We start from the raw sequence: 23,535 nt of genomic DNA, 5'->3' as shown, positions 1-23,535 counted from the left end.
GGCGGCCCGGCATGTCTGCTCACCCCGCCACCTGCAAACCCCCCCCCCCCCACAGCCAGGCAAGCTGAACGTGGGGGTAGGGCATTTTCTACAGCTCTAAAATATTGTTAGGCAGTCCCCACTTCCTTGAGTGGTGAGAATGTCTAGAAGCAGCTCTACTAGGTTTAGAGTGCAATCCTATGCATGTTTAGACGGAAAAAAATGTCCTACAATTCCCAGCACTGGGAGTTGTAGAACATTTGTCTAAACATGCATAGGATTGCACCCCTAGTTTCTTTTGGATAAGAGAGCACTGGTTACTTAAAGAGTGTTAAGGAGCAATATTTGCTTTATTTACCATTATACAAGCAGCAGTGCACAAGTGCAGGCAAGCAGTCACTTCTCTAAGGCAGCACATCCACCACCTGATATCATGTCCACAGACAGAGGCTAGATCTACACTACTGCTTTATAGCGGTATTGGAGTGCACTGATAACTGTGGGGACACTTTACACATTCTATATACCACGAGCATAGACTTATTTCCTGCTTTTTATTCTACATCATCCAAAATACCACAACAAATGTCATTGCACATCCTACGAGGTATGAATGTGCAAGAGGGATATAGGATTACCATGATGGGATCATAATGATGTGACACAAAGTGTAGATCTGGCCAGAGACTCTGCAACCCAAGGCGCTGCCATCTCACAGCTCTCTTACTCTCTGCCTTCAAATGGCCAGCTCTTGTTTCTCACAGACCTTGCACCTGGTGAACTGCCCATTCATGAAACATCCACAGCCAATAAAAGAATGTTTCTTTTTTTGTGTCACCACCTCATTCTCAATTCTAGATGGCCTAAAGCTCTTCCTTGAAAATGATAAGATATGCAGAATTTAAGAAAGAGTGAACGTGGAAAACTGGATGGCTGAGATCATTGTTTGTACTATATATTTAATAACAGTGACAAGGAAGCTATATTAAAAGCAGATAATTTTCCCATGACAGATGTGCTGAAGCATGTCCCCCCAATGATTTATTAAATTCTGATGCCTACTGTTTTTTCCCATGGCTGTAAGCAAATGAAAAACCATCTGAACTGAGTTGTCTTTCAGTGATAATTCTTGCTGTTCCTGAACTGGTTCCTCATTTAACTCATGCCCTGGTTCATAATGCCAGTTTAAAACTGCTGCAACTTTTTCTGTAGAGGTGGGAGTATATTTTTCTGGGCCAGCACTGAATATGGACACTATCTCTGAAGTCAGTTGCCACTGAGCCTATTTGCACTATCGTTCCAGCAGCCACTGTGAATATTCAAGCCATGGTAGGCAGTTGCTGTTGTGGGCGGTCGCTGCGGCTTATCGTAACATACAAACCTGAGCAGGGTGGCTTGTTACTGTAGGTTCTAGGTGGCTTGTTACTCATAGCAACAAGCCACCCTGCCTGGCTTTGCATGTCACGATAAGCCGAGGTGCCCACCCACGGCAGCTTGAAGCTTCACAATGGCTCCCAGCAATTGTGTGAACCTGATATCTGTTTTGCATCCTTAAACTGAACATTCTGGATTACTTTTGATGGAAGGAGCTAGCCATGATACACACCATCTCTAAGGAGCTGGTGCCACCCAATAAAGGCCTTTATGGAGAACAGCAGTATGTATATGCTTTTCTTCACCAATGGTCTCAGGCTGCATCTGATCTTCTGACTCTCAGACTTACAGCTTTTCCTCCTTCACTTTTTTCTCCATTGATGGACATGGGTAAGTACTATATAAGAAATTGTTCCTCACTCATGGCAGCAAGCTTTAGGGTGCAATCCTATGCATGTTTAGACAGAGAAAAGGCCTACAACTCCAGGCTTGCTGGGAAATGCTGGGAGTTGTAGGCCTTTTCTCTGTCTAAACATGCATAGGATTGCACCCTTAACCTCCTAGCCCAGCTTTTCTTCCTCCTCACATCAGGCAGGCTCTTGGATAGACAAAGAATCTTAATTCTTAGCCAGTGACTGAAATATCACACAGCCCAAGTGTAATAAAAATGTAACCTAAAAGCCATTGTATGTGCCTTAAGCAGCACGTATGTAAGAGCTGCGCATGCCTGGAATGAGTGAGCAGCCAGTAACCCTAAGATAAGGTAGCTAGGCAAACTGCTAGCAACCAATCAAAGTGACACGCTAGCTAAGGAATGCAAGCTGAAGTGATAAAACTGTAGCGCGGGTGTTGTCCAGGGTTGACTCTGCTTTTGAGCGTGAGCTCCTTTGTCGAACTGTTTGCAAACAATAACATCGAGTTGGACCCTGCCTGAAGTTGACTGTCCTCTTTGGGGCAAATTGGACTAGCCTCCAGGGGGTGAAACCACCATTTTGTGCAACAATCTGGCAAGTCAGTCAGGATTACCTTGGACCACCCCAGGGTCGAACGACGAGGCCGGTGAAGGTGCCCGTGGGGCGTGCCGGGCCGCCTTTGAGGTCTGCCACGGCACCAGAGAACGGTGGTCGGGACACCCGGGAGGTTAAAGGCGTGGATTCCATTGATTGAGTCAACCAGGCTGAATGGGTCCGAAGGGACGGCACCAGGGTGCTGGGCGGAGTAAGTATTTGATTTCCCTTGTGTCTTTCTGTTTGAGTTGCCTTCGGAGCATCTGAGAATTGTCAGGCTCCGTGTATGGTTTTGAATAGAGGTAGGCACAATGGGGTCAGGTAGCTCCTGTTAAGAAAACTCTGCAACCCCGCTGGAATGCATGCTCAGGAACTTTAGGAAGTTCAAAAGAGATTTTAGAATTAAGATGGCCAAGGGTAAATTGACCTTCTTTTGCCAACTGGACTGGCCAGCATTTGGAATTGGCTGGCCAGACATAGGATCCTTCGATGTAAATCTTGTAAATGCTGTATATAAAAATGTGGTGAATAATGGGCAATGGGATCAATTCCCCTATATTGATTGTTGATTGAATTGGTGCGGAAAGAATCCCCCTTAGTTACAGAATGTGTAAATGTGTTACTGGCGAAGGACCGCAGGTGCAAGAGACCCCGGGTGCTGTCTGAATCAAGTAGTGAGATAGATTTGCCTCAGGGAAAGTGAGGTTATCGGCATTTGGATAAGTGCTGACCAAAATCCACTGAAGGCGAGAAAAGGTTGAATATAAAGTTCAATATTGTAAAGTCATGATGGTATGCTCCAAGGTAAAGCCCAAAGCCCCTGTTTTCTCCGATTCAAGCCCCACAGAAGGAGCTTGAAGATTGGGAGACCCTGCCAAGGTGTTCTGAGCTCCCCCGCATCTTATTCGGTCTGTTAGGTTGGGAGGAGAGTTTGTTGGGGGAGGGAGGGGGCCCTCCAGAGACAGTTTGTCTGCCACCGTATCCAAGTTTGTTAGAAGAAGCAAAAGCAGTTGAAAAAGTTGCAACTTCTGAAGAAAGATTTGTTTGAAGTCTTAAAGACTGTGGCAAAATCAAGAAACAAAGACAGAGCAAGTTCTTAAAATATCAGGGTCTGTGTAAGCTTATCTCTGTCAGCCTGCTCAGTGCAGAGCCAAGGGAGAGTAACCTAACCCCCCTCACCATGGCTGGTTTAGCCTTAGCAAGCAGAGAGGCTGGAAGGTATGTGTGAGGACCTGACAAAAGAGTGAGATTTGCAAAAAAAAAGCATCACAGCTGGAAAGCTGAGCAGCACTGCTCTGTTCTTATCTGTCAAGGAATCTAGAAGAGGTGTAAGGTTACACCGTCCCCATTTGAACTGATGAAGAGACAGAGAGCTTTTGTTAAAAACATCCCGTCTTTATGGCCCAAAGCCTTCTTTGTTTAGATCTATCATTATTCAGACTTTTGAGAGGCACTCTGCACATGGACTGGAACTTTGGACAGTTAAAGACTTGCCGTGAAAAGTACTGTGAAGCTTGGCATAGCCTTAAACTCCCATTGTTGTAGATTGTGTGTTTGTTTGTGATTAGCTCAGTGTACAGTTTGATTTGTGATTTCAGCACTCAGATACAAAGCTGCATTTCCAAGGCTTTGATTTCATTTACCCTAATGAAGCATACAGATGCAAATTGCTAGAGATTCACAGACTACAAAGGAAACAGCCTTCAAAAAGTTCAAAGAGAAACTACGAAAATTAGTTTCCCTTTAAAAAGGGGGGCAACAAATTCTCTTAACTTAAGAGGTGAGAGGGAAAGATACCCCCCCTCTCCCGTGATACCTCTAAGCCCAGCTGTGTTTCTGAAGCCTGAGAAAGTTCCTGCCCCACGTGTTCCAGCTCTTTCTCAAAATCTGAACTGTTCTGACGTTCCATTTGCTCAGAGGCAAACCTGACACTCTTCTAAAACTCATGCAGTGTGGAGTTGCTGATGCAAAGATGGTGGCTTGGAACTCTTTGCACGTATGAGAATGCCCTTCCCTTGATTTTGATGGGCCCTGGCCATGCAGTCGGAGGAGCAGTATAATTGTTAGATCTGCTCCACCATGCCCTACGATGCAAAACAAATGTTTTCTAGTCATGGTGTTAGATTTTAATGATATGAAAAAGGTATAAAAGAAGGCAGAAGAAAGTAGCAGGGGCGAAGCCCCCATATGAAGCTTTGACAAAAATATTACCCACTAGAAGTGGACAATTAAAATAAAAAAGGCTTTCCTTAAATTGAAGCAAGCCTTAATATCACCACCGGCTTTAGCCTTATCAGACCCTAGATCATAAAATGTTTAGATGCCTTGATGAAGCCAAAAGAAGTACCTGTGGTGCACGTGACAGCATATAAAAAGAGTGCCATTCCTGAAAAAAGAAAAGGCAATGCTGGCAGCCACCCTGGGCAGAAATATAAACCGTGGTTTGAAAATACAGAAGCGACCGGCGGGGCGGGCGGAAAAGGAAAGGGCTGACCAGGCTCGATAAATGTGCGTATTGCTGAGAGAAGAGACATTGGAAGAAAGATTGTCCAGAGTTGAAAGAGAAAAGAGACTCACCCTGAAGGCTGCCAAATGCGGGCAGAGTCCTCCGGGGGGGAGTCTAGCTGAAGGGCCACCACCCTATGAACAAACGCTTGGGAGAATCCCAAGGTAAAAGTAAGGGTTGGTGGCAAGGACTGTGAGGCCCTAGTAGACACTGGAGCCACGTTTTCTATGATCCATGTGAAGCCCCCATGGCGAGAGAAAGTGGAAAGCATGTAACTGTAGAAGGAATTGAAGGGGAAAAAACTAAATTGCCTGTGTGTAAGCTCCTCCTCACGAAGATTAAAAATAACATACTGGAACATACCTTTGTAGTTTCACCCGCATGCCCAGTTGCCCTCTTGGGGCAAAATTTGTTGACAAAACTGCAAGCTGAAATCTTCTTCCGTGAAGATCAGATTGTCGCTACAGCTGCCAGTAAAGCAGGGCTCAAATTATTAGATGGCTCTTCAGGCAATTGAGATTGTGTCAGAGGCCAAAGGTACTGAGATTTTAGAATATGTCCATATTCACTCAGTCCAAAACCTTTGAGAAACATTGGTAATAAATGTCCCTATATTGCAGCAGGAGACCCAAGGCTGAGACCTAGTAAATTGCCTAAGCAGTTTCAGGCTGAGCTAGGATCTTACCTGAGCTTTCCCAAGTCCATGTCTAAGATGTATATCCACTGTACCACACTGGATTACAGATAGGTCATTAGGCCATGGGCATGTTCTTTGAATGTTCAGTTCTGTTGATAGGTACTGTAAGGGGAAAACTGGAGGCTAAAATTTCAGGGTACCTCAGATGCCTAGGCACACTTACTTTAAACAGCCTCAGCTTGGCCCTGAAGCTGTAGGTGAGGTTCCCTTGGGAAATTGAGACTGAGTGTCCATATTCACTCAGATTTACTTAAATTCTACAAATAAGGACTAAAACAATGACATATGGTAAATGCATTTATTAAAGAAAGATAACAAAAGTTTAGCAAACACACAAACTCTTCACCCAGCCAAGCAAAGATAAGGCATACTCACAAATCCTGCAGCTCTATGCCTACCACTCACACCATACTTTGCCAATAAAAGAGGACTTCATCTGTCAGCAAAGGGAAGTCTCTCACAATACAGGACCCCTATTGTAGTGATCGTAGTAATTTAGAGACATTTCCTTACAAGAAACATTGGGATGGGAATTTGGAGATGTTCCCTGGAGAGTGGGGTGAGGGGTTGGAGCCTGGGCTGGCTGAGAGAGCTCGGGAAAAGAACTGCTTGTTGTTACAACTCTGTTTAATAAAAACCACCATGTTATCTTCGTAAGATATGGACAAAGACTTATTACGTGGTGTCAGAAGTGGAAGCCACAAGGCTTCTGAAGCTGTGTAGCTTTCTTCTGCCTTGGGCCAGCTGCGTGCTGTGGGCAAGCAGGGCCCTACCCAAAGGCCTGTGGCCTGGCCTCCATTTAGCAGCAGAACCACCAGCTTCTACATCACAAAGGTAACTATGGAGCTGTTACAATCCCCACCCAGCCTGCAAATGTCTGGGAATGTTGCAGAAAACTGGAGAAAATTCAAGCAAAGATTTGAACTCTTATCTGGCAGCCACAGGGGCTGAAGGGAAACCTGATAAAAGTAAAATCATCAATACTGCTTCATGTGGTGGTGGAGGAAGCAGTATAAATTTACAATAACTTCCAGTATGCAGAAGGGGAAAACATGAAGTGCAGTGCAGTAATGTTAAAATTTGAGGCGTACTGAATACCCCCAAAGAATGAGAACTTTGAAAGGCATAATTTTTTTTTACATGCATGCATAAAATGGATGAAAGCATAGAGCAATATGCTATGGAGCTAAAAACTCTTAGTAGGGACTGAGCCCTTGGGACCTTAACAGACTCTGATCAGAGACAGGATTATTTGTGGTATTAGGGAGAATGAAATACAAGAAAGGCTGCTTTTCTCACCGCAGAAAAAGCTGTCAGGATATGTAGGGCAGCAGAGGTAGTGAGGGCCCAAGCAAAAGAACTGAAGCTAGCTGAAGAGACTGTCCATGCATTAAGCAAGCAACACCAAGGTCAGCAAAAGCTAAATGAGAGAATGCAGCAGCCACCTAACAAAACTCCTGGGAAAGGAAACAGACGGTTGAGCAAAACTTGCAGAGACTGTGGCAGGCAGCACGGGCAAAACTAGTATGTTGCATTTGGGAAGGTCTGTTATAACTGTGGTAAGCACAACCACTTTGCAAAATATTGCAGGTCACAAGTACTAAAACCACAAGTACATGCTGTTGAGCAGCGGAAGCAGTTTTTTGTGGATGTTGTAGAATCAGACAGAGAGAACAGGAAGGACTGGAATCTGCCAGCGGAAGTACAAGGAACAATGGTGTCCTTTAAGCTAGACACAGGTGCTCAGGTTAATGTGTTGCCTGAAGAAGATTATGAAAGGCTCCAAGTTAGGCCAAAAATACATCCCACAGGTATTCAGCTAACTGGGTATTCTGGAGTAAAGATACCAGTAAAGGGGCACTGTATTGCCAGCATCAGATACAAAGACACTGCGTATAACTTGGCATTTATTATAGTTCCTAAACATGTGACTCCAATTCTAGGTTTGGTGGCATGTGAGAAGCTGAACCTGGGTACTGGCCATACAAACCAATTGGGAAAAAGAGTATGAGACTGCTTTTGCATTATCAAGATATATCTGAAGAACTTGGTTGTGTACCAGGTAGGGATGGCGGAGAATTTCTCCACGAATCTCCAGGAGGCCGAATGCCAACGCATTCGGCCCCCCGAAATTGGTGGTGAAATTCTCCGCCGGCCCCCTGCCCCCCCCCGGATGGGACTTACCTCGTGCGAATGTCCCTCTCAGTGGCGGGTCCCGGCGGCGTTTCGGCAGCGGCGGCAGCAGCGGCCGGTCTTCTGACCAGCTGCCGCCGCCATTGCAAAATAAAAAAGGAAAGTAAAAAACAACAACACACACCCGTGATAGGCTACGTAATGATTTACGTAGCCTATCACGGCTAGATTTCCAAAGTCAGCTGTGATAGGCTACGTAAATCGTCATGTAGCCTATCACGGGTGACTTTGGGGAAAAAAAACAACGCGTACGCAAATGGCGGCGCCCATGGGGCGCCGCCATTTGTGTTCCTTAGTTTGGCACGTCTAGTCTACGTAAAGATTTACGTAGACTATGGCAAAAATAAGGGAACGCTATTTGCGTTGCCCTTATTTTCGCCGTAGTCTACGTAAATCTTTACGTAGACTAGATGTGCCAAACTAAGGAACGCAAATGGCGGCGCCCCATGGGCGCCGCCATTTGCATACGCGCTTTTTTTTTTTTTCCCAAAGTCACCCATGATAGGCTACGTGACGATTTACATAGCCTATCACGGCTGACTTTGGAAATCTAGCCGTGATAGCTATTTGCGTTGCCCTTATTTTCACCGTAGTCTACGTAAATCTTTATGTAGACTAGACGTGCCAAACTAAGGAACGCAAATGGCGGCGCCCATGGGGCGCCGCCATTTGTGTTCCTTAGTTTGGCACGTCTAGTCTACGTAAAGATTTACGTAGACTATGGCAAAAATAAGGGAACGCTATTTGCGTTGCCCTTATTTTCGCCGTAGTCTACGTAAATCTTTACGTAGACTAGATGTGCCAAACTAAGGAACGCAAATGGCGGCGCCCCATGGGCGCCGCCATTTGCATACGCGCTTTTTTTTTTTTTCCAAAGTCACCCGTGATAGGCTACGTGACGATTTACATAGCCTATCACAGCTAACTTTGGAAATGTAGCCGTGATAGGCTACGTAAATCGTTACGTAGCCTATCACGGGTGTGTGTGTTTTTTTTTTAACTTTTTTTTTCGCGGCCGGGTAGACGGGGCGCTCCTCCCTGGCCTGAATTTCGGCGGCGAGGGATGGGGCGCCTCCCCCCCGGCCTGAATTTCAGCCGGGCGAGGTGGGGCACCTCCCCCCCCTCGCCTGAACTTCGGGGGGAGAACCGAAGCGCTTCCCCCCCACCGCGAAGCAAGCTGCAGGACCAGGTAAGTCCCGTTCGTCCATCCCTAGTACCAGGTGAACATACCATCCAAATAAATAAATCGGTTTCCCCAGTGATCCATCTACGCAGAAGAGTGCCTTTTGCACTTTGTGACAAACTCAGAGAGAAGCTCTTAAGAATGGGGGCTTTAAAGGTCATCGAGAAGACTGTGGAACCCACAGAATGGGTGAGCTCTCTAGTCATTGTAGAAAAACCTAATGGCAAGTTACGGGTATGTCTTGATCCCAGAAGCCTCAAGAAGGCTATCAAGAGGGAGCATTTCAAACTTCCACTAGGAAGGAAATCATGGCACAATTTGCGAATGCCTGTTTTTTCAGTAAACTTGATGCATCCTCTGGCTTTTGGCAGTTAAAACTCACAGAGGAGAGCTCCAGACTCTGCACATTTAATACCCCTTTGGCATATATCATTTTCTGAGGCTGTCAATTGGTGTGGCTTAAGCACCTGAGGTGTACCATAGAACTATACACATGATAAATGAGCACATTGATGGAGTGGACACCTAATGGATGATATCACTGTGTGGGGTTCTACCAAAGCTGAATATGATCTGAGGCTTCGGAAGGTCTTAGATGCAATGAGAGCAGCAAATCTGAAATTAAATAAAGAAAAGTGTATATTTGGGGTCACTGAACTGACATTTTTGGGAGATGTGATCTCTATTGAGGGGGTAAAACCTGTCAAGAGAAAGGCTGAGGCCATTGAAATGATGCCATGGCCCCTGTCCAAGAAAGATGTGCAACAATTCCTAGGGATGGTTAATTACCTTGGGAAATTTATACCAAGTTGGTTATCTAAAGCAACACCCCTCCGGGCACTTCTTGAAAACAAACATGAGTGGTTCTGGGGTGCACCACAGGAAGACACATGGACCATCTTGAAACAGGAACTTATCAAAGCCCCTGTGTAAAAATTCTATGACCCTGGCAAACCACTCAAGATTTTTTCTGGTGCCTCACAGTCAGGGCTGGGTGCAGTGATTATGCAGGACCATGGTGGTTGCTGGCAACCAGTGGCATATGCATCCAAGGCATTGACAGAGGCAGAAACCAGGTATGCCCAGATCAAAATAGAGCTGTTGGGCATCCTGTTTGCTTGCCAGAGATTTCACCAGTTTATCTATGGACAGAAAGTGCAAGTAGAAACTGACTATAAACCTCTGATAGCATTGTTTGAGAAGCCATTGAATGACTGCACTTTGAGAATCCAAAGGATGATGGTCAAACTACAAAAATATGACTTGACTGTGTTTTACACACCAGGAAAATTGATGTTCACAGCAGATGCACTGTCCGGGGCCATACAACCTTCATTACACCCAAAGCATATTTCTGACATGGAGGTGCAGGCATACGTAGATCTGATAGTACAGTCACTTCCCATATCTGATAGAAAATTCCAGCAAATCAAAGTGGAAACAGAGAACGATGAAGCCATGGGTCTCCTAAAAAAAATTTATACTTGAAGGGTGGCCACAAGACTGCTGCAGCTGTGATCCAAGCCTATGGGAGTACTGGAACTGCAGGCATGACCTCTCAGTAATAGATGGGGTGATCTTCAAAGGCAGCAAGGTAGTGATCCAAGGATCCTCCAGCACGAAATGCTCAGAAAGATCCATGAAGGTCATCTAGGAATTGAAAAATGTAAGAAGACGCACGGGAGGTCATGTATTTGGCCATGGATCAACCAGGATATTACTAACTCAGTAGCAAGCTGTTTCACTTGTTTAAAGTTCCAGCCATCCCAGCAGGCAGAGCCTCTGCATCCACACCTGGTCCCACCGAGGGCATACGAGAAGGTAGGCACTGACCTCTTCACTTGGAATTCATGAACATACTTGATCGTTACTAATTATTACTCTCTGTATCCAGAGATCTGCAATCTGAATGGTACAAGCAGTGCGTCAGTGATAGCCAGCCTGAAGGCAGTGTTTGCAAGGCACAGAATTCCATGTGAACTGTTTAGTGACAATGCGCCTCAGTTTTCAAGTTCAGAGTTTAAGCAGTTTGCAAAGGATTGGGACTTTGATCACAGTAGATCCAGTCCCCATTACCCCCAATCCAATGGTCTTGTGGAAAGGTCCATCCAAACTGTTAAAAACCTGATGATAAAGGCAGTTGACAGCAGAGGGGATTTATATAAAGCACTATTGGCTTACCGCAGTACACCACTGGACAATGGCTGGTCCCCTGCACAGTTACCCATGGGAAGAAGAATACCCTCTACACTACCCATAACTGAGGAATTACTTACAAGGCATGACCATATAGATGTACGAAGAAAGAAAGAAGTTCTGAAGCAACTGCAAAAAACATCATTTTGACAAAAGAGCTCCCTGGTCTGCAACCAGGTGACAAAGTGTGCGTGAGAAATTACAGCTCCAATATCTGGGATCAGAGGGGCACTGTCCAGCAGCTAGCGCACCCACGATCATATTTAATTCAGACAGATCAGGGAGAGACTTTTCAGCGTAATCATCGGGATCTCTGGGCACTCCCCCCAAATTATACAGTTGCTCCAGCAGGTGAGAACAGAGCAGGCCGTATATCAGCACCACTTGCATGGTTACAGGAGCAGAATGAAAAAGGAGTTGTTCCTCAGCATGACATTATGGAAGACAAGGTGAAGGAAGGTGAGATGCCCTGGCGGTCAGGAAGGACAGTGAAAGTTTCACAGAGACTTAGAGAAACTTGCTGAGCAGCCTGGTATAGAGCAGGGAAGTGAGTGGTAAAGATTCACTCTAGAGTGATGTGCTAGTAACTTCTCTACAGAATTTAGTTCAGAGCGGACTGTTGGTGTTTGCTGAGAAAAAAGGAGATGTAGTGATTGTAGTAATTTAGAGACATTTCCTTACAAGAAACATTGGGATGGGAATTTGGAGATGATCCCTAGAGAGTGGGGTGAGGAGGTGGAGCCTGGACTGGCTGAGAGAGCTCCAGCAAATAACTGTTTGTTGTTATAACTCTGTCTAATAAAAACCACCATGTTATCTTCTTAAGATATAGACACAAACTTATTGCACCCATGAGGCCCTGAACTCAGAGGGACTCATTATGTCTTCATCATACTAAGACTTACATTCATTTCCAGACTTGGTAACCTCCTTCTTATTACATATTCTAAAATCTTTACATCTATTGGTCCACGTCATATTATAGGTCACTCTCTCTTCATAAAGTTCAACCTTTCCTCAAAGTTCTCTCCCCTATTTCTGACTCATGATGTTTAAGACTTAATTCTATTTTCAGCTCCTTTTTACTTCTCTCTTTTTCCTAGACAGGGGAATCCCAAATCACGTGTTCTTTTCTGTCATCCCTTACCCGTTAGCTGGTTCCCTTATAAGGATACAGACAGTTGGAAGGTTATCAAAACATCTCTTATCAATTTATATATGGTATCTAGCAAGCTTCTAATACAATGGATCTTGCTCCCCTACTTGCCCCATTACACATTAAAGCATTATCCCCACTTATAAGTTCTTTCCCTTACCCCCTAAACCCCCTTGTGCCAAAAAGCTTCCAATTCCTGTACCCCACACAATATCTCTATACCAAATGAAAAAACCAAGGGACAAAAAATCCTTACAATATTATCTTACTATTCTTTCAAATGAAATTAAGGGAGTAATCCTATGGCCGCTAGTCAGAGGCTAGATGGCCATAGGATATGTGGGTTTCCGGGAACTGACCTCGGAGCCTGCGCTCCAAGGTCGGTTCCTGGAGAACTGACCTTCTCCCCCCCTTCTGCGCTGCCTCACAGGCAGCACGGAATGGCCCTGTGCTCCGCACTTGGAAGAGGAGTGCGGAGCGGCCAAAACGGGGCATTCCGGGGGGCGTTCTGGGGTGGGGAAGGTGAAAATGCCAGTATGACACATCCTATCCGGCAGCCTCCTTCTCTGCTCCGCCTTCCCATGGTTAGACAGCCAAAATTGGCTGTCTAGGCGCAAATGTAGGGCAGGAGAAATGCAGAGGGAACGATCCCCTCTGTGCGTCTCCCGCCCTGCATTGGATAGGCGGTTGCCTCTGAGTTCGGAGGTGGCTTCCTAGCCCCATAGGATTGTGCCCTAAGACAACTATGCTGAAAACAACTATGACCAAGAGGTCATTTCCTTGCTTTAATAAGGACAGCTAATGATTTGTTGTATGTTATGCACATATATTTTAAGTGAAAGACTAAATATTTGCTGAAAGCAATATTTTAAACAGAAGGTCACCCAGTATCAATTACACCAATGATCAAGAATAATCTTTTGAAGCAATAAGCCTAAAATAGTAATCTGTTAATATGGTATATGTCACTCAGATGTTTTCGCACTTCTACTCCGACCTTTGACCTGATCCAAGAGATTGTGGAGTCCAAGATAGTTGACAAGAAGAAAAACTGATTCTCTAGGAATAAAACTGGGGAGAAAACAATACAATATTTCTGGTTAGCTGTGAAAAAATGTTAACATTGTTTTTAGGGGTGTTCAGGAAGTGCCTCCCCATTCTCCATTCCCAGGCTGCAAATGTAGGGAAACAGGAAGCCAGATGCTGAGGACCAACAAAGGAATGGTGATATCTTCATGCCCTGCTTGTAAGCTTCCTGGGTTGTGTATTAGAGACTGATGTATATATCGAGGAATACCATGCGATACAGCCTTTCCTGGACACTTCACATGCAGGAATGGCATGTCCAAATGTTCCACTGTGTTAAAAACAGCCTGCTTCAAAAGCTGACACATCAGGTAGAAGACTGGACAGAAATTATAACATGCTAGCTTTACCATGTGCGGACTGTTTGTTTTTACAGGGGAGATCGTTTTAACATGGAATTTCTCACGTTCTCTCTAAAGTTGTACAGTCTAGGAAGCTTGTGCCACATGCTGTTGAATTATTCCTGAGTGAATGGGAGTTGATATTCAAGATGGCTTGCTTGACAGTGCAATCCTATACAATGTATACATGTCTACTCAGTATAATTGTAGGGCATACTGGCCTTGTATAATATAATAGAGTATTCATTTCTACTCAGAAATAATGTTCACAATTTTCAGTGGAGCTTACTCCCAGGGAACAGGATCAAAGCCTAAAACACACATCTACACAGATATGTTTCTCTGACTTTTCTTGGGTTTGGCCCCTCCTTGGTAGCGAATCCCACAAATTAAGAAGCTTTGCTTTGCTCTGCTTTGGTCTTCATTATTCTTAAGTCTATGCTTCAGTTGCATGGACAAAAAATAGATACATAGCCTACTGACCTGACATTTTATTGTCATCACATAAAGCTGATCCACTTGTAATAGAAACCAAATGCCCATGGTTGCAGGCAATCATAGCTGGGAGAAAGGCTTTAAAAGTCTGTGACACAATTGGTAAATCATAGTTACTATTAATCATGCTTCATATATTTTCCAAATTTGCTTCAGCAATGTAATGGGACAAAGCTTTACAATTAAAGCACATATGCTATCATAGTAGTTTAAAATCTTAACATCAGTTTATGTTTTAAATCTTTACATCAGTTTATGTTTTGAATCTCCAGATTCAAACAATTGAGGAACTTCCCCAAACAGAAGAGTTTCTGAAGCTATTGATTTCAGTAGACTTAAACACATTTAGCTTTGTGTTACATTGTGGGATTTTGGAGAAAGAGAAAAAGGGAGCATGGAGTAAGAGCAACAACAACGAAAGTATTATAATTAGCACCACAGTACTAATGAAAACCCATAGTCCTTAGGTTTGCATTTTATAACTACTCCACAGTTTCTTAAATGTAACCAAATTGAAACCATATAAGTTTTTTTAAAAAGAAGAATTGAATGTAGTTTCATAGTTATCCACAGTAAGAAAATGATTACCCAGAAATGTGCCTCAGTGTTCACTTCCATGGTTGCTTCCATATCAGCATACTTTAGATCAATGAAATCCTTTGCATTCAATATGCCTGCATCGTTGATTAGCATTTACATCTCCTACTTTTTTAACCTACAATGAAAAGGAAAAATTGAGATATTATGTACAATGGACACTGTGATTTATTAACACAACTTGGAGTGTATTTTTGTAGAACCCTAGTTGTATTAGGTGTGTTTCAAAGAAGATGTTTTGTGTCTCGTTCGCAAACCTTGCCAAGAAGAATTCTGTGGCCTAGTTTGGACATTATGATAAGCCAGGATTCCAGGGGATCATTTACAAGCAGCGCACTCATGCACATGCTCCAGTCACATGTAAGAAGGCCATACATCCATCGTTTGCTTAGCTGCTCCCGCTTGCAGCTGGAGCAATTGCACACGCTGCCTCATCCACAATTAGCAGAATTATTTTGAATTCTGGCATATTGTGATGTGCGAATGTGGCCTATGACTATCCATATCTTCTCTATTTACATGTCTATTCAATATCCCTGCTGCAACTGTTAATCTCTTGTAAAAAAAACGACGGCGACGACGACGGAGGGCTGTTCAAATGATGTGACAGCAAGAACCAGGCTACAAATGGAGGAACCCACATATGCAGCCATTTTCATGATTGTGGTGACTGGAAAAAGTGCTTCTACAATCAGACAAATGCCCACTTGCCACTACGGTTGTATCTGTGTACAGGCCAATTCACACTGAGGTATCTCCCTGAACAGGAATATGCAGAGAAACTAAGCAGATGGTGGCCTTTGTGAAACAGCACTAAGTGGGGATTTACCTGTTACTACGAAGCAAACCTAGAGCTCCCAAATACATATTTGCCTCATCACACTAATGAGGGGAGTGGGAATGAGGACAGATAATCTTCAACCATTAATTCTACACCACCATAGGCTACACATCCCTGAGCAAAATACAAGGCCAGAAATTAGGGTGGTGAAGGAAAGACATCCATGGTTAACATGTTCCTGTCTGCAGTTCTTCCCTGAAATGTCCCTCACCCCCTTTTTCATTTTTCCTTGAGAAACTGGAGTTTGGGAACACACATTTGCTGAGGTGATGTGTAGTTACACTTTTAGACACTATTATATGGAAGTATATCATGTGGAAATGAATGAGAATTACTTCCATGTAATCATTTTGTGATGAGGGTGTTAAGCAGTTTTTATCAGTAGCCAGTAAAATGCATCCCTTTATGTTTGTGCAGCCCACTCCATGAACTACTGAAGCAGAAATAGGAGACCAATTTCAAACCAATTTCTATCATTGTTCCTCTATTGTGAAATTCTATGCCTCTGGAGATCTGAAATGACTACATCCTGAATTCAGTGGGTATATTACTTGAAAATGGGTCTCACTGATTTCAACTGAATGTACTTCTAAGTAAATATGACATTGGGTTGGATCCAAACTTATCCTTCCAGGAATGGAAGGACTCCTTTCATTGGCAGAGAGAACTCCCAGCGAAGGCTCCCCACGGAAGAAGATTGTAGTGATTTTTGCCCATTCCTCCCTGCCCCCACAGCTCCCAACATCACCTCACACATTGTTCTGGAGAATCCCACAACCCTTTAGAGAATATTTTCTGGGAGCATAGGAGGCAGTAGGGGAGAGAGTTGATCACCAAAACTCACCTCCCCCTTCCACTGGCCAGATTATCCAGTTCTGCTCTGTACAATTCTAGTTCCAACCCTATGGCCTGGTTTGCACAATCATCACAGCCCACTGTGGCTTAAATAAATAAGCCATGGTGGGTTGCAGTGCATGCCGGTGGCCATTTTGAATATTCAAGTCATGGTGGTCAGTTGCCATGGCTTATCGTGACATCCTAACCCGGAGAGGCTGGGTTGTTGGCATGATTAACAACCCCCACAACCACAACCACATAGTGTTAACCATGCCAATAGCCCACCCCCGCTGAGTTCGGACATCATGATAATCCATGGCACTTGCCTGCTGCAACTTAAATATGCAAAATGTCTGCTAGCATGTGTGGCAACCCACCATGGCTTAGCCATGGTGGGCTGCAGTGATTGTGTGAACCTGGCCTATGACTAGGGCCTAAGAGAGCAATCTCATGGCCCCTAGACAGCATCTGGGGGGCCATAGGATTGTATGGTTTCCTGAATCTGAGGTCAGAGACAGGGCTTTGACCTTAGAGCCAGGAAACTGCACTCCTCACCCCCTCCCACTCACCTTCGTAGCCAGCGTGGAGAGAACCATGCCAGCTACCTCTCTGCACTCAGAGAACAGAGTGCAGAGATGGGGAAAAGGGAGTGCTCCCAGGGACGGGGAGGGGAGGAGTCCAGGGTGGCTATAGTACACCGTTTCCTATGGCCACCCAGCCTCCTTCCCTCCCCTCTGATTTGCTGCTGCTAGATAGGTGAAATTGCCTGTGTAGCAGAAATGCAAGGCGTATGGAGCATGGAGGCAAAGCTTGCCTCTGCTGTCCTCCCATCCTGCACTCATACTCAGCAGACTCTAGAGTTTGGAGGCTGCCGACTATTCATATAGCATTGTGCCCTAAAATGGCTTAAATACAAGTATTCTGTTTTACCTGGATTGTCGACTGGTTGCACCTCTGTTCTTTACTTTTTCCTGTCCCCATGGGCATTGCTAGGTTCTTCAAAGATCCGGGGCACAGGCCCATAACACAAATTTGCGTACATATAATATATATATCTATCCAATTCTAAGTGTGCCTCGTGTGTGTGTGTGTGTAGCATGTAGTATGCTTTCATGTGTATAGATTACATACATACATACATACATAAGAAGTGTGCACTGATCCCCCATCGCACTTCAACTCAGACGCCGATTCAGCATTTTGGAATTATCCTGCTTCCGCTTGGGCCAATTTGTAGTCGGACCACTTCAGCTCAGCGCCAAACCTGAGTCAAGGTTTGGAAAAATGAGTCTGTATAGTTCCTGTTGACTACCATGGAAAATTAGGAAAAAACTGTAACTTTTTTCTCTTGGTCAGAACTGGATGATAATTTCAGACACAGTAGCCCCCTAGAAGGGGGTTACACCTACCCAATGTCAGAAAAATAGGTGCAGGGTTTATATTTTGATTTTCTTTTAGAGTGAACTTCCAATAACATTTTATCACTTGGAAGAATTGGATAAAAATTTCAGGATTCATTGCCTCATCAGAGGAGATCATGTCTGCCAAATTTCAGAATGATAGCCACAAGGGTTTTTGTGCAAGGGTGGCTTGACATTTTGAGGTCTCCAAAACAGGTCATACTTATCTCCTTATTTTCCTTGTGGACCATTGTTCTGAAAATTACAGACAGCCTACAGTTGTCCCTAAGTAAGGGTAGGTGCAGCAGTTCATCTGGAAGGTGAGTTCTCCAATTTAGGGGAAGGAGTGATTTGCTTTCCCTTCCATTCATCCGTTCCCCAATAGTTTTTGGGTAAATTTGTATGAAAATGCAAAGGTCATTAGAGGTGTCCCCCAGGCAAGAAACCTGCAAAGTTTCTGAAGGATGCAAATTTAGAATTCCTAGAATTTATTTACATTTCACCAATATTAGCAGCAGGGAAACCTGGGTGGGAAGGTACTATTGCACTTATGTGCTGCTTGTGGGTTTCCTATGGGCATCTGGTTGGCTTCTGTGTGAACAGAATGCTGGCCTAGATGCACCTTGGTCTGATGCAGCACAGCTCTTCTTATGTTCTTAAATATAAAATGCCTCTGAGCATATGCAGAATGCTTTTCTTTCACCACTGAGCATTTACATGCTCCCCCTACCAATTTTATTGCCCTCCATGCAGCCATCCCTCCTCATCCCTCTTCATAGAAATGGATGTCTTGTTTTGCGCAACTCTCCTGCACCTCGTCCTTGTTATGCAAAAGCTCTCATTGTATCTTCCGCCATAACTTCATTTGTGCCAAGTCTTCACCAGGATTCAGCCAATGAGTCTGTTTTCAAAACTAGGGCAAAGTTATGGAGAAGCTCTGAGCATACACTAAGTGCCTTTCCCTCACCACGGAAGCTAGAGTTCATGAATGATTAAAACACACACACACACAAATGACAAAACATGCATAGGACTGAGCTGAAAGGGTAGTCAATTCATTAGATGGAATTGGGTAGTCACTGTTACTAAGCCTGCAGTACCATGCTCACAACTCAGGACTTAGTTATTTCTGAGTAAACATGCAGAACATCAAGGTACAAACATCCCTGCAAAAGTAACTTGTGCTAGAATCCTATGCACACTTTCCTGATGGTAAGCCTCATTAAACGTAATTGGGCTTCTGAGTAGGCATACATAGGATTGCATAAATGACCAGTATTTATCTCACTTCCACTTAACAACAAACCAAAACCTATTTTGATTAAAGCTTTCTGTTCATGGGAACATAGGAAGCTGCCTTATACTGAGTCAGGCCCTGGGTCCATCTAGCCCAGTAATGTTGACATTGACTGGCAGTAGTGGCTCTCTGGAGTTTCAGGCAGGATTCTTTCCTAGCCCTACCTGGAGATGCTGAGGATTGAACCCGGGACCTTCTGCATGCCAAGCGTTTGCTCTGCCACTGAGCTACAGACCTTCCTATTGCTGGATAATGGCAACTGACAAACAAAACAGCCCCAGATTTGTTTCTCTGTAGCCATGTGAACCCACTTTCCTCAAAGGCTTGAGTAAGGAGAAGGAGAAAAACCAACCCTCTTGTCTGTTTGTATAAAGTCAATTACAGTTCAAAACTTCTCTTGCCCACCAAAGAGAATTCTCTTTAAGAATTCCCCAGGATATGCTCTGTGTGGAATAAAGAAGAGAAAGAAAGAACAGGATAAGGAGGGAAGAAGAAAAGAAGAATGGCCAGTGGAAATGCCGGGGGGGGGGGGTAGAGAGAATCCCCTAAACCAAATGGCTCCTTTCAGAGAGGTAGTACTTCAGAGGAATTTAGGAGGCTGTGGAGGGTTGGTAAGGATTGCACATACTTAAATTATGAGGTGAGGTGGCTGAGGGCTTTTTCTAGCTTTTTAAAAAACTCTAGAAGCTATTTAAAAGACTCAGCAGCTCCTTGATCATGACACCATATAGTCCTAACCCTTCTTTTGGAATTATTTGAGTCCTACAGCTATTTAGGAGAAATTAAAGTGGAGGGGGAGAAAGAAGTTCGTGGAGGCTGATTGGATCCTTCGCTGTACTGAAGCTGCTAAATTTCTGCAGAATCCAAAGGTTCCAGCTTGGGGCAGTAAAATCAGATGCTGTGTGAAATACTAGTATTTCACATGAAGCTCTTTCTTCCTTCTCTCTCTTCAAAATGTCATTGCAAGCAAGCTCCCAACAGTGGGCATGTAAGAGCAAAGAAGTAGGGGGGGAGAGATTTTTTGCACCTAAAAAAACCCTACACCAGAGATTAGGGATAATGACCTCCTAATAGTCACCTTAAACACCTTCTGATTAGGATCTCTAATCCCCTTTGTGGCTTGACAGTTTTCCCTTTTTGTTTTGTCTTTGAGGAAAGGAAACTTTACTCATGGCTAGCACAAAAGCCACTGGACCTAGCTATCTGAAATTTGGCAGGTTCAGTCATCTCTATAGGGGCTGCCAGGTCCCCAAATTCTATGCACTTATGTGGAAGCACAAAAAAATTATAGCTCTTTCCTTTGACAGATTTTCTTGAAGATAGCAAATTTTACCTGTGACTAGCACAAAAGCCAGTGAACCTAACTGCCTGAAATTGGGCAGGTTCAATGAGCTCCATGGAGGCTACCAGGTCTCCAAAGGTCATGTATTTATCATACAAACTAAAATAGTTAGGGCTGTTTCTGTTTTCCAGTGCAAGTCAATGGGAAAATGTTAAAAATAATAAAGGTAATTAGGACAGCTCAAAAGATCGAGGCATAGCTCAAAAACTATCTGGGGCCCATGCCCAGGTGGGTCCTTTTCTAACAATGCCCCTGCCTGTCCCCAGATAGTCAGGTAATTTTCACAATTCAGTTTGCCAAATTTATTCTTGATTAAAACAATTATAATGAGATAGGACATTTTTGAATCATAAGCAAAGATTCATGTGTGGTTGTTGTTGTTTTTTACCTTATCTGCCACTGTGTAAATTTCTTCCCTTTTTTTGAGGTCACACTTGTAGATATAAACAGCTACAGCTCCATTTGATCTGACAAGCTCAGCAGTCTCTTTGTTACCCTTTTCGTCAATGTCCCAGAGAATGAGAATGGCACCAAGACGGGCAAAATTTAAAGCTATCCCTCTTCCAATTCCATTAGCTGATCCTGTAATAAGTACTATTTGCCCAGTTACATTTTTTTATTACAAAAGAACATCAAAACAAAGGCTTCAAAGTAGTAGTAGATTAACAAAATTATAAATTCCAGGGTATCCAAGATCCTTATTATAGACATGATGCTCTTGAAGATATCTTCTTTCTTTTTAATAACAGTTAATATCCTGGAAATTGGAACTAATTTTCCAGAAAAGTTTGGTAATTTCATTTAAAAAATGTTCTGAGTAGATCCTTCTGTCTCAGCTTCAGAATGGGAAATGTAGTGATTTATCTCCCATGGTGGTTGTTAAGGAAATAAAACACATTTTAAAGCACTCTGCACATTAGGAGGGTGTAGCCAACTCCCATTCAGACAAAATCAAACAAAGCAATTGTCTAAGAGAACAATTACATATGATTACTTTGGTAATGTGCATGACTAATATGGATGCTTGAAGTGAGAGAGAGACTCTGCAAGCCAGGTCCTTGCTGACATTTTCACCCTGCCTTGGGGTCTTCAGGAGCTACTGATGGAAAAAGCAGTGTGTTCATGCCTGGAGAACTTCTTTGTCTAATACTTGATGCTAGGTTAGGTCTCTCCTCTAGAATTGAGGGTTCAGGCCTTTCCATGATAGGCAGGGGCACCCACCAGTCTCCAGGATGGCTGAGCAGTGCACAATACTCCTGCAACCAAGGAAAAGTGTTTCTTCCTCCCTGCAATGTGCATGCAACTTTGACCCCCTTGCTGGCAGGGGGATTCTGGAAGTTGTAGTCCAACACATCTGGAAGGTGCTAGGTTGAGGAACGCTGAACTAGGGTATGCTGGCAAGGACCTTCAGAAACTGTGAAGAGTCTCTTATCCAATTAACCTTTAACAGCTGACTGGCTTAAAGAAGGGGAAGAATATCAATGGCTACTAGTCATGACGAGTATATATTCCAGTACTGGAGGGAGCATGCCTTTCAGGGCTTCTCCACATTTAGCAAAAATCACCCAGCTTTACTGGGGCTTTGTCTTCCAGAGTCTTTGCAGGTTTAACGATCGACAAAGTACACACTCTCCCCCACGCCCCCAGGGTTTTCTGCCAGTTTCTTCCCATGTGTTTCATTGATACCGCCAGCAGATTGTGCTGTTTTATCGCGTGATTTAGGTTTATTACTGCATTTTTGGTGACATTTAAAATGGCGGATTATCCCTTGAAAACAACGTGAGAGGCATCAGAGGTTGACAATGTCGTGAACTTCCATGAGTGAACAATCACAAGTTCACGATAAATGCCTTGCGTGGAGATGCTCTCAGTCAGTACCAGTTGCTGGAGAACATGAATGGGAAGGTGCCATGGCACTCATGTCCTGCTTCTGGGCTTCCTAGAGGCATCTGTGGTAGTAGAATACTAGACTAATTAGGCTTTTGGTGTGATCCTGGGGTGGGGGACTGTTCTTATGGAGAGGAAGCTACCTGCTACTGATGAGAAATGCTGCTTATTGCTGACTGAAGTGGCAGCAAAGCTGGTTTTTTTTAAAAAGCAGGAGACTGTGAAACCTGACACCTAATCCAACATGGTAAGAACCTCCTCTACAAAAATTCGAATTTTTCTCAATCCACAAAGATAGCAAAAAGCAGGGGAAGGCTACCTCTGGCACACGGTGATGCCAATCCAACTTGGGGAGGATTGGGCATCCTCTGCAGAAGGCTCCACCCTCTGCCCTCTTCCCCAAGCCCTGCCTCCTGACCTGGATGCTTGGGAAGGTGGCACGGGAGAGGAATCCTCATGTTATATCTGACTGGAGATAACAAAGGGATTCCCCTTCGCACTGCTTGCCTTCCCATTGGAATGGCACAAAGGGGAATCCCTTGGTTATCTCTGAACAGAGATTAGAAATAACATGGGGATTCCCCACATGACTCATCTGGGGTATGTAGGACCCTTTTCCTAGAGGCCCTGGGCAAGTCCCTTCCAAACCTGCTCATGCCCCAGTTAGGACATGGGGGGATGTTGGAAGGAGGTTCCCAAGACAACCAGGTATGGCAGGCCCTGGTACTACAAGCCCCATCTGAGTCCCTTCCCATGCCAGTAGCATCCCAGTTAGGATACGAGTGGTGTAGGAAGGAGGCACCCAATTCCACCGACACTTGCAGGAGCTGTTCCTGCAAGTGCGGGCCAAGTCACTTCTTTCATGCAGAGAGAGGCATGGGGCCCCATGTTTCCTCATGGAGAAAGAAAAAAAAAAAACCATGGCCAGGCTGGGTCAGGTGATGTCACTCACAAGATGGGAGAGGTTTCAGGGGCAGGGCCCCACGCCTTGACATCATCTGGCCCACTGGGGCTGAGGAGTCCAAGTGCTAATGCAGAAGCTTTGAAGGCTTTGTGAAGAGTAATATTTGCACTGATTTTGATCAAGTGGCATTTCATCAGACTATAGGGAGAGTAGTCTT

At 44.3% G+C, this 23,535-nt stretch overlaps 1 long non-coding RNA gene and 1 pseudogene across 1 annotated transcript in view; one reads left to right on the top strand and one right to left on the bottom strand.

Annotated features, from left to right (window-relative positions):
• Window positions 1–2,190: 2,190 nt before the first annotated feature.
• LOC146346935 (uncharacterized) overlaps window positions 2,191–23,535 on the top strand; it is a 127,469-nt gene continuing 106,124 nt past the window's right edge. Inside the window, exon 1 of the long non-coding RNA XR_014789841.1 lies at window positions 2,191–2,571. This is a non-coding gene — a long non-coding RNA (uncharacterized LOC146346935). The remainder of the gene's footprint in view (window positions 2,572–23,535) is intronic.
• Window positions 14,194–21,238, bottom strand: LOC146346937 (epidermal retinol dehydrogenase 2-like; annotated as a pseudogene).

This window comes from Heloderma suspectum, chromosome 4 (assembly GCF_057233095.1).
Source record: "Heloderma suspectum isolate Gila_16-S chromosome 4, 16-S_ref, whole genome shotgun sequence".
Taxonomy (NCBI): Eukaryota; Metazoa; Chordata; class Lepidosauria; order Squamata; family Helodermatidae; genus Heloderma; species Heloderma suspectum.
Note: the sequence above shows the minus strand (reverse complement) of the source record. Positions and strands in the feature narration are given on the sequence as shown.